The 11,868-nt window shown below is 42.2% G+C and overlaps 1 pseudogene; it reads right to left on the bottom strand.

The window, feature by feature from the left end:
- Window positions 1-9,815: 9,815 nt before the first annotated feature.
- Window positions 9,816-11,451, bottom strand: LOC130875867 (tubulin alpha-1A chain-like; annotated as a pseudogene).
- Window positions 11,452-11,868: the final 417 nt, after the last annotated feature.

Genomic DNA, 11,868 nt, shown 5'->3' with positions numbered 1-11,868 from the left:
ACCTGGATGCAGCTTCAGAGTCTGCCCCTTCTCTCCTTCCCCCTGGTTTTTTGTTTGCTCGTTCAGATTGCTTGGATCCCATCTCCATCCACCGTTCAAGCAGAGAATCCTGATTTGTAAGTTTTCCTCCTGAACTGGTGTATGAGTGTCTTCTATTTATCTGTTGCTTTCATTGGTTAATTAACAGAGAAAACTGCTTGGCCTGATAGGTCAGAACATAGGTAGGTGGGGAAGACAGAACAGAATGCTAGGAGGAAGAAAGCAGAGTAAAGCAGATGCCATGAAGCTCCGGCCCAAGATGGACGTAGGTTAGAATCTTCCCGGTAAGCCACCACCTCATGGTGCTACACAGATTACTAGATATGGGTTAAAGTGAGATATGAGAGTTATCCAAGAAAAGGCTAGATATAATGGGCCAGGCAGTGTTTAAATGAATAGTTTGTGTGTTGTTATTTCGGGTGTAAAACTAGCCGTGCAGAAGCCGGGCGGGACAAAAAGCAGGCCTGCTCGCCTCATCACTACACTACATAACTATATATCTCTCAGTGTGGGATTTCTTTTAAGCATCCTATCACTCTGCCATCAGGATGTGGTCAATAAGACAAAATGGCAGCCTACAGAATTGAAAAAGATCTTCACCAACTCTACATCTGACAGAGGGCTAATCTTCTAAATATATAAAGAACTCGAGAAACTAGACATCAAAATACCAAATGATCCATTTTAAAAATGGGATACAGATCTAAATAGAAAATTTTCAACAGAAGAATCTCAAATGCCCAATAAGACATTTAGGGAATCACTCAAAATCCTTAGATATCAGGAAAATGCAAATTAAAACCACCATCTTATACCTTTCAGAATGGCTAAGATCATACACTGATGACAGCTTATGCTGGATAGGATCTGGAGTAAGGGGAACACTCATCTGTTGCTGGTGGGAATGCAAACTTGTGCAACCACTTTGGAAATCAGTGGGGCAGTTTCTCAGGAAATTTGGGATCAACCTACCCCAGGATCCAGTAATATCACTCTTGGGAATATACCCAAGAGATGCCCTATCATACTACAAAAGCATTTGTTTAACTATGTTCATAGCAGCATTATTTGTAATAGCCAGAACCTGGAAACAATCTAGATGCCCCTCAATGAAAGAATGGATAAAGTGTGGAATATATACACATAGAGTACTACTCAGCAGTAAAAAGCGATGACCTCTTGAATTTTGCATGCAAATGGATGGAAATAGAAAACACTATCCTGAGTGAGGTAACCCAGACCAGAAAAGATGAATATGGTATATACTCACTCATAAGTGGATTCTAACCATAAATAAAGGACATTGAGCCTATAACTTGTGATCCTAGAGAAACTAAATAAAAAGGTGAACCCAAAGAAAAAGACATAGTTATCCTCTTGGATATTGGAAGTAGACAAGATTGCTAGGCAAAAATTGGGAGCTTGGGGGTAGGGGTGGAGTGGGAGTAAGGGGAGATGGGGAGAGTTTGGGGGAATGGAACGGTTAGGATGGAGGAAGGGTGGATATTGGAGCAGGGAAGTATATATCTTAATTAAGGGAGCTATTTTAGGGTTGGCAAGAGACTTGACTCTAGAGGGGTTCCCAGGTGTCCAAGGAGAGGTCCCCAGCTTGTTCCTTGGGCAGCTGAGGAGAGGGCACCTGAACTGGCCCTATCCTATAGCCAACTGATGAATATCTTGCATATCACCATAGGACCTTCATCTGGTGATGGATGGAGATAGAGACAGAGACCCACATTGGAGCACCGGACTGAGCTCCCAAGGTCCAAATGAGGAGCAGAAGGACAGAGAACATGAGCAAGGAAGTCAGGACCGCGAGGGGTGCGTCCACCCACTGAGGCATGGAGCTGATCTACTGGGAGCCCACCAAGGCCAGCTGAACTGGGACTGATGGAGCAGTGATCAAACCGGACTCTCTGAACATGGTGGACAGTGAGGGCTGACTGAGAAGCCAAGGACAATGGCACTGGGATTTGATTCTACTGCATGAACTGGCTTTGTGGGAGCCTAGTCTGTTTGGATGCTCACCTTCCTAGACCTGGATGGAGGGGGGAGGAATTTGGACTTCCCACAGGGCAGGGAACCCTGACTGCTCTTTGGACTGGCAAGGGAGGGAGAGGGGGAGTGTGGGGTGGGGGAGGGAAATGGGAGGAGGGGAGGAGGTGGAAATTTTTAATAAAAATAAAAAAATAAATGTGGTACATTTACACAAAGGACTATTACTCAGTTTTTTAGAAAAACAATGACATCTTGAAATTTACAGACAAATGGATGGAACTAGAAAAAAAGGATACTTGGTGAATTAACCCAAACCCAGAAAGGCAAACATAGTATGTACTCACTCATAAGTGGACATTAGCGTATCTAGGCTATAATCCGTAACTCCAGAGATGCTAGGTGAAAAGGAGCACACTAAGAGGGATTTACATAGAAGGCCCCAGAAAGAGAAATAATTAAATTCTCCTGGGTAAACTGGGAAGGGGCGTAGAAAGGAGAGGAGTTGGGGGAGGGAAAGAGTGGGAGAACAATGAAAAAGATGTCTTGATTGAGGGAGACATTATGGGGATAGGGAGAAGCAAGATGCTAGGGGAATTCCCAGAAATCCACAAGGATGACCTCACCTAAGACTCCTAGCAATTGTGGAGAGGGTGCCTGAGCTGGCCTTGACTATAATCAGATTAGTGACTATCGTAATGGTCATCATAGAACCTATATCCAGTAACTGATGGAAGTAGATGCAATATCCACAGCCAAGCACTGGGCTGAGCTCCTGGAGCTTAGTTGAAGAGAGGGAGGAGGAATCATATGAACAAGGGGGATCAAGGTCATTATTGGGAAATCCACAGTGACAGCTCACAGACTCTGGACTGACAGCTGGGCATCCTGCATGGACCGAAATAAGCCATCTAAATGTGAGTGACAGATGTGTGGCTTGATTTGTTGGAGGGTCCTGACAGTGGGACCAGGACTTATCCTGAGTGCCTGAACTGGTTTTTGGATTCCATTCTGTGTGGTAGGATACATTGCTTAGCTTTGCTACAGGGTGGAGGGGTTTGGTCCTGCCTCAACTTGGTATACCAGATTCTGTTGAGTCCTTAAAAGAGGCCTTACCTCCTCTGAGGAGTGAATGAGGACTGGATTGTGGGGAGGGGAGATGGGGGGAGGGATAACGGGAGGGAGGTGAAACTGGGGCTACTACATAAAATTTAAGAAAAATAAAATAATAATATGAAAAATTAGCCCTGTATACATAATGAACAAGCATTACATGTCACATAAATCATAGCTCATAAGTGTGCTAGCACAGCTAACTGAATCCCAGTAAAGACTATGATGGATGATTCATGGGAAAGAAGCAGTTCAAGATGATTCCCTGTTACAACCAGTACATCCTTCTTAGTAATATTCCTTCAGACACACAAAATCTTTCTCTGTTTCTTCATTTGACCTGTAAAGCATCAAACTTTGTTGAAAAGTGTGTAAGCTTCAAAATATTATCATTTATTTCTGACAGATTTTAGATTTCTAGCAATTTCCTGTAAGTCTCATCCTTTCTTAAAACTGCATAATGTTATTGTTTATTTTATATGAAACTCTCATTTATAGACAAATTAAACTTTATTATTTCTCTTGTGTTTTTAAAGTATGCAATCTGTACATGTATTTAGCAGGTAGTGGTTGCTGAACTTTACGGGACAAAGGAAAAATGTTTCTTCTTGAAATATATCCATGCTAACTGGTCTGAAGAGATGAATAAAGCTGCTATGTAAGTAGAATTTCTCAGGGAAACTGTACTTGAAGTTAAAGGTAAACTGAGACTTCCTTTTATGAGGGGTACCAATGGATTGCTAGTGGAATAATAGGAGCAGTAAAAGGAGGAAAAATAAGGAGCAATGTAGGAGAGGATTTTGAAAATGAAGAAAGAAGAGTATATACTAAGATATAACAGCCAGGAAAGACCTGGAGGCAGTGTTCAGCTGAAGAACAAGCGTTACGTGATTGGAAGCCAATGGATATTACTGAGAAAAGACAAAGGAGTGAACAGATAAATCCAGGTTTGCATCATCACTTAAAGGCATTGGATTTTATTTTAAAAAAAATAAGGGAACAATATTTTCCCCAAACTTTACTTTATGACTACCTAGACATGTCTAAGCCTTCCATCCCTCAACGGCCACATCCTCCTAGGCAATGCTTTTGGGATTGCCCACAGTTCTGACCACGGTCCAGACATATTGACCAAAATAATTGGTATTTTAAACAAATCTAAAATAACTAAGAGGAAGTCTAAATAAAAGATTATTGCCATGTGGTGTCTGGAAAATGCTGCTGAGCTTTGCAAGAAAATAGACTTTATTAGGTGACCCCATATCTCTCACTGATATAACTCGACCTCTGGCACTGATGTATTATGGTATTGTATTTTGAAAATCTGCACCCCTGAGCTTATTAAGCAATAGACTTTTCAGAGATCTGAGCCTGCTCTTTGTCTGGCCATTAATGAAAGGACTCAAAAATTTTAGTTGGTTTAATTAACATGGTTGTCAATACTACTTCTAGTGGATCATTTCAGTTAAGAAATGTAGATTACTGGGTGATCATTACAAGTCCCTCTCTTCTCTCTGTAATGATTTTCTAGCGTTTTGTCTTTCCATTTCTCTGTGCTCCATCCACAACAATAACATTATTCAGGGTACTTTGACAATGACAAGAAAATGCCTTTTTGATGCACACAGATTCCAATGTCGTTTGATGACCAGAACAACATAATACAAAGTAGATTCCCAGTGCATGAGAAAAGCAATGGTCATTCCAATGAATTCAGAGATCAGCATATGGAATCTAGCATTAAGATGTGAGTGATTTGCATGACTTGCCATGTAGGAGAGAGTTTATGACCTAGATGTATATTTACTAAAAATCCTGGTAATGATTAATGAGTAGTAATGACAAAAAAGAGATGGAAAGCAAGACAACGAGAGAACAATATTGGGAGTGGAGATACAAGTAACTAACTACATCCAACTAACCCCAGCCAGGTAACCACAAATAAATGCAAAATAGAAGTTATAAGTATCAAAGAATATTTTCAATGAAGTCACAGACAAAATCCCCAAATCCTAAAGAGATGCCCAGCCATGAACAAGCAGTCCACAGAGCAAACACCAAATACAGAGGATCAGAAAAGAAAATCCCATGATTTAACAAAAACAGAGTAAAGCATGACACTGAAAGCTTCAGGAAAGGTAAAGTCACTTATAAAACAAGAACTGTTACATTTGCTACAAAATCTTTTCATCCTAATCTTTATAAATAAGGAGGATGTGGACTCTTTAGGCCATAGTTCAGAGACGACATCCCATGCCCCTCCCCACACAGTGAAGCCCCAGAGACCTGGGAGCAACCTCTTCACACCCCCAGTCATCCCTCAAAGCATCTGCATTCAGCAGAGCTTTGTCCCACCCCCACCCGGAGAGGCGAGTTTTGGGCTCTCCAGCTGGTGAGTCTTACTCTCTAGGCCATAGTTTTTTGAGGACATTCCATGCCCCCACTTCACTCAGCAAATCCCCAGAGACCTGGGAGCAACCTTTCTACACCTCCAACCACCCCCACATCATCTACAACCACTGAATCCTTGGCTCTGCTCCCACCTCTCCGAGAAGTGCGCATCTGGCTCCCTGGCTGGAGAGCCCTACCCTCTAGGCCACCGTCTTCAGAGGCACATCCAATGACTAATCACCACTTATCAAAGCCACAGAGACCTGGGAGCAGTCTCCCCACACAACCAACCACCCCCTCCCACAGCTTCTGAGTCCACAATAACCTTGGCCCCACCTCCACTTGGAAAGAGCCTTGGCCCTGAATGCACCTGCATGGGTGAGTGTCTGGGTTGCCAGCTAGAGGACCCTACATTTTAGACCCTGACCCCCAGAGGCACATCCTGCACACTACCCACACCCAGTGATGGCCCAGAGATCTGTGAGAAGCCTCCCCACACTCCTGACCACCTAAGACAGCATCTGCAACCACTGGACCCTTTTCCCACCTATACCTGGAGGAGCTTCAGAGCCACATCAACATCCACCCGAGGCATGGACCCTCTGAACCATAAGGAAGAGTGACCACTTACATCACAGGCCCCACCTACACCCATTGAAGGGAAAGATGGTCAGGCAGCAGTGTAAGAACACATTCAACAACATTAAGAACAATATGCATCACCAGAAATGAGTGGTTCTACACCAGCAAGACATGAACAGCTAATACAGATGATGCAGAAGAAAACGACCTTAAATATAACTTTATATTAACTGGATAGATGTGCTGCAGACACTAAGAGACCATGGATACAAGCCCAGATTACTATATCCAGCAAAGCTTTCATTCCCCATTGATGGGGAAAACAAGATATTAAATGACAAAATAGATTTAAACAATACGTATCCACAACCCAGCCTTACAAAAAGTACTAGAAACAAACCACAACCCAAGGACGATAACTACACCCACAATAACAAAGGCATCTGATAACGTGCCCCTCCTCACCAACATGACCAAGTAGGCTTCATCCCAGAGATGCAGAGCTGGTTCAACATATGAAAATCTATCAATGTAATCCATCATATAAATAAACTGAAAGAAAAAACATATGATTATTTCATTAGATGCTGAAAAAAGCATTTGACAAAATTCAACACCCCTTCATCATAATAAAGGTCTTGGAGAGATTAGTGATACAAAGATCATATCTAAATATAATAAAAGCAATATACAGCAAGCTGACAGCTAAAATCAAATTAAATGGAGAAAAACTCAAAACGATTCCACTAAAATCAGGAGCAAGACAAGGCTGACCACTCTCTCCATATCTCTTCAATATAGTGCTTGAAGTTCTAGCAATAGCAATAAGACAACATAAGGAGATAAAGGGGATTAAAATTGGAAAGGAAGAAGTCAAACTTTTGTTATTTACAGATGATATGATAGTGTACATAAGTGACCCCAAAAACTCTACCAGGGAACTCCTACAGCTGATAAATACCTTTAGTGATATGGCAGGTTACAAGATCAACTCAAAAAATCAGTAGCCCTTTTATACAAAAAAATAAAGAAGCTGAGAGGGAAATCAGAGAAATATCACCTTTCACAATAGCCACAAATAACATAAAATATTTTGGGTTACACTAACCAAGGAAGTGAAAGACCTATTTAACAAGAACTTTAAGTCTTTAAAGAAAGAAATTGAAGAAGATACCAGAAAATGAAAAGATTTCCCAGCTCTTGGATAGGAAGGATCAACATTAGTAAAAATGGCAATGCTATCAAAACCAATCTATAGATTCAATGCCATCCCCATCAAAATCCCAACACAATTCTTCATAGACCTTGAAAGAACAATAATCAACTTCATATGGAAAAAAAAAAACAAGATAGCCCAAACAATCCTGTACAATAAAGGAACTGTCGGAGATATTACCATCCCTGACTTCAAACTCTAGTACAGAGCTACAGTACTGAAAACAGCTTGGTATTAACATAAAAACAGAGACGTTGACCAATGGAATCAAATTGTAGATTCAGATATTAATCCACAAACCTATGAATACCTGATTTTTGACAAAGAAGCTAAAATTATATAATGGAAAAAAGAAATCATCTTCAACAAATGGTGCTGCCATAACTGGATGTCAAACTGTAGAAGAATAAAAACAGATCTATATCTAACACCATGCACAAAACTCAAGTCCAAAAGGACTGACGGCCTCAATATAAATCCGACCACACTGAACCTGATAGAGGAGAAAGTGGGAAGTAATCTTCAATGCATGGGCACAGAAGATCACTTCCTAAATATAACCCCAGAAGCACAGACAATAAGAGAAACAATAAATAAATGGGGCCTCCTGAAACAGAGAAGCATTTGTAAAGCAAAGGACACAGTCAATGAGACAAAAAGGCAGCCTACTGAATGGGTAAAGATCTTCATCAACCCCACATCAGACAAATGACTGATCTCCAAAATATATAAAGAACTCAAAAATTAGATATTAAAGTTCTAAATAACCCAATTAAAAATTTGTGTACTGAACTAAACAGAGAATTCTCAACAGAAAAATTTCAAATGGCCAAAAGATACTTAAGGACATGTTCAACTTCATTAGCTATTAGGGAAATGCAAATAGAAATAACTCTGAGATAGCATCTTATTCCTGTCAGAATGGTTAAGATCAAAAACACTAAGGATAACTTCTGCTGGAGATGTGGAGTAAGGGGAACACTCATCCATTGCTGGTGGGAATGGAAACTTGTTCAACCACTTTGAAAATCAGTGTGGCAGTTTCTCAGAAAACTGGGAATCAACCTACTGCAGGATTCAGCAATACCACTCTTGGGAATATACCTAAAAGATGCTCAATCATACTACAAAAGCATTTGTTCAACCATGTTCCTAGATGCCCCTCATCTGAAGAATGGATAAGAAAGTGTGGCACATCTGCACATTAGAGTACTACTCAGCAGAAAAAAAAAATAACATCTTGAATTTTGCATGCAAATGGATGAAATTAAAAAACATTATCCTGAGTGAGGTAACCTAGACCCCCCAAAATGAATATGATATGTACTCACTCGTAAGTGGATACTAGTCATAAACAAAGGACATTGAGCCTATAGTTTGAAAAACATATATAGACCCACCTGGAAATTGGAAACAGACAGGATCACCTGACAAAATTAGAATGGGGGCGGAAGGTAGAAAGAAGAGGAGAAGCAGAGGTTTGAGGAGAACTTGAGGGAATGGGATAGTTGAGATGGAGGAAGATCAGATATGATAGCAGGGAAAGAGATATCTTGATTGAGGGAGCCATTATGGGGTTAGCAAGAAACCTGGCTCTAGAAAAATTCCCAGGAATCCACAAGGATGACGCCAGCTAAGACCCTAAGCAATAGAACAGAGGGTGCCTGAACTGGCCTTGGCCTGTAGTAAGACTGATGATTATCTTAAATATCACCATAAAACCATCCAACAACAGATGGAAACAGAGGCAGAGAACCACATCGGAGCACTGGACTAAACTCCCATGGTCCAGTTGAAGAGTGGAAGGAGTGAGAATATGAGCAAGGAGGTCAAGACCATGAGGGGTTCACCGACCGAGACAGATTGCCTGAGTTAATGGGAGCTCACCAACTCCAACTGGACTGGGAGTGAATGAGCATGGGATCAAACTAATCCCTCTGAATGTGGTTGACAGTTGGGGCAGACTGAGGGGCCACTGACAGCGGCACTAAGATTTGTCTCTACTGCATGGACTGGCTTCTTGGGATCCTTTTCTCTTTGGTTGTATACTTTGCCCAATCTAGATGTACTAGGAAGGGCCTTGGACTTTCCACAGGGCAGGGTACCTTACACTCTCTTAGGGTTGGAGGGTGTGGGGTGGGAGGGTGTGTGGAGGGAGTGGGAATTTGGATTGATATTTTTTAAAGTAATAAAATAAATAAATAAACTCTTTTTAAAAAGATCAACAAGATAGACAAACCCTTATCCAAATTAGGTACAAGGCAGAGAGAGAATATGCAAATTAACAAAATCAGAAATGAAAAGGAGGACATAATAATAATAATTATAACCACAGAAAAAATCCAGAAAATCATTAGACCATACTTCAGAAACCTGTACTCCACAAAATTGGAAAATGGACAATTTCCTGGTTAGGTACCACATACCAAAATTAAATCAAGAACAGATAAACAATTTATTTTATTTTATTATTTTTTTTAAGACAGGGAATATTTTATTTAAAATCCATCAGTGAAATGGACGGCTTGGGTCTATGACAAATCCTTCATTTTAAAGCATAAGTCAGTAACTGTATGAAAGCACACATTGCCACATACAGATCAGCTGATCAGACCACATTTTTTATGTTGGAACAATAAACTTCCCTGTAAAAGCAGCACCTTTGTGACATTTAATTTAGTATTCCTCTCCTTCTTCCTCACCCTCTCCTTCAACAGAATCCACACCAACCTCCTCATAATCCTTCTCAAGGGCAGCCATGTCTTCACGGGCCTCAGAGAACTCCCCCTCCTCCATACCCTCACCCACATACCAGTGCACAAAGGCACACTTGGCATACATCAGATCAAACTTGTGATCTAGGCGGGCCCAAGCCTCAGCGATGGCTGTGGTGTTGCTCAGCATGCACACAGCTCTCTGGACCTTGGCCAGGTCTCCACCAGGTACCACAGTGGGAGGCTGGTAATTAATGCCAACCTTGAAGCCAGTGGGGCACCAGTCCACAAACTGGATGGTACGCTTGGTCTTGATGGTGGCAATGGCAGCATTGACATCTTTGGGAACCACGTCACCACGGTACAGCAGGCAGCAAGCCATGTATTTACCGTGGCGAGGGTCACATTTCACCATCTGGTTGGCTGGCTCAAAGCAGGCATTGGTGATCTCTGCTACAGAAAGCTGCTCATGGTAGGCTTTCTCAGCAGAGATGACAGGGGCATATGTGGCCAGAGGGAAGTGGATGCGAGGGTAGGGCACCAGGTTGGTCTGGAATTCTGTCAGGTCAACATTCAGGGCTCCATCAAATCTGAGGGAAGCAGTGATGGAGGACACGATTTGACCTATCAACCTATTTAGGTTAGTGTAGGTGGGGCGCTCAATGTCGAGGTTTCTACAGACAGATGTCATAGATGGCCTCGTTGTCCACCATGAAGGCACAATCAGAGTGCTCCAGGGTGGTGTGGGTGGTGAGGATGGAGTTGTAGGGCTCAACCACAGCGGTGGAAACCTGGGAGGCTGGGTAGTTCTCACTCCAGCTTGGACTTCTTTCCATAATCAACAGAGAGCCTCTCCATCAGCAGGGAGGTGAACCCAGACCCAGTTCCCCCGCCAAAGCTGTGGAAGACCAAGAAGCCCTGAAGACCTGTGCACTGGTCGGCCAGCTTGCGAATTCTGTCCAAGACGAGGTCAATGATCTCCTTGCCAATGGTGTAGTGGCCACGGGCATAGTTATTGGCAGCATCTTCCTTGCCTGTGATGAGCTGCTCAGGGTGGAAGAGCTGGCGGTAGTTACCAGTGCGAACTTCATCAATAACCGTGGGTTCCAGGTCTACAAACACCGCCCGGGGCACGTGCTTGCCAGCGCCCGTCTCACTGAAGAAGGTGTTGAAGGAGTCATCTCCTCCCCCCAATGGTCTTGTCACTTGGCATCTGGCCGTCAGGCTGGATGCCATGTTCCAGGCAGTAGAGTTCCCAGCAGGCATTGCCGATCTGGACACCAGCCTGGCCAACGTGGATGGAGATGCACTCACGCATGGTTGCTGTTTCGCTGCTTCCCGGAGGAATGCGGAGATGAGGAGGAGGTGTTGCTTCTTACAGCGCGACTCTTAGGCGGTCGATGTAAGAGAACCTGCCCAGATAAACAATTTAAATAGACCTATAAGCCTTAAGGAACTAGAAGCAGTCATCAAAAATCTCCCAACAACAACAACAACAACAAAATCCTAAGGCCAGATGGCTTCAGAATAAAATTCTACCAAAATTTCAAAAAACTAATATCAATACTCTTTAAATTGTTCAGTACAATAGAAACAGAAGGGACATTGCCAAACTCTTTTTCCAAGATGAGTGTTATCCTGGTATCCAATCCCCAAAAAGACATTACTAAGAAAAAGAATTATAGCCCATGTCCCTCATGAACATTGAGGTAAAAATACTCAATAAAATACTTGCAAACCGAATCCAAGAATAAATCAGAAAAATTATCCACCATGGTCAAGTAGGCTTCATTCCAGTGATACAGAGATGATTCAACA

The sequence above is a fragment of the Chionomys nivalis genome, chromosome 6, assembly GCF_950005125.1.
Source record: "Chionomys nivalis chromosome 6, mChiNiv1.1, whole genome shotgun sequence".
Lineage (NCBI taxonomy): Eukaryota > Metazoa > Chordata > Mammalia > Rodentia > Cricetidae > Chionomys > Chionomys nivalis.
The sequence above is the reverse complement of the archived record's forward strand: the minus strand, read 5'-3'. Positions and strand labels throughout refer to the sequence as shown.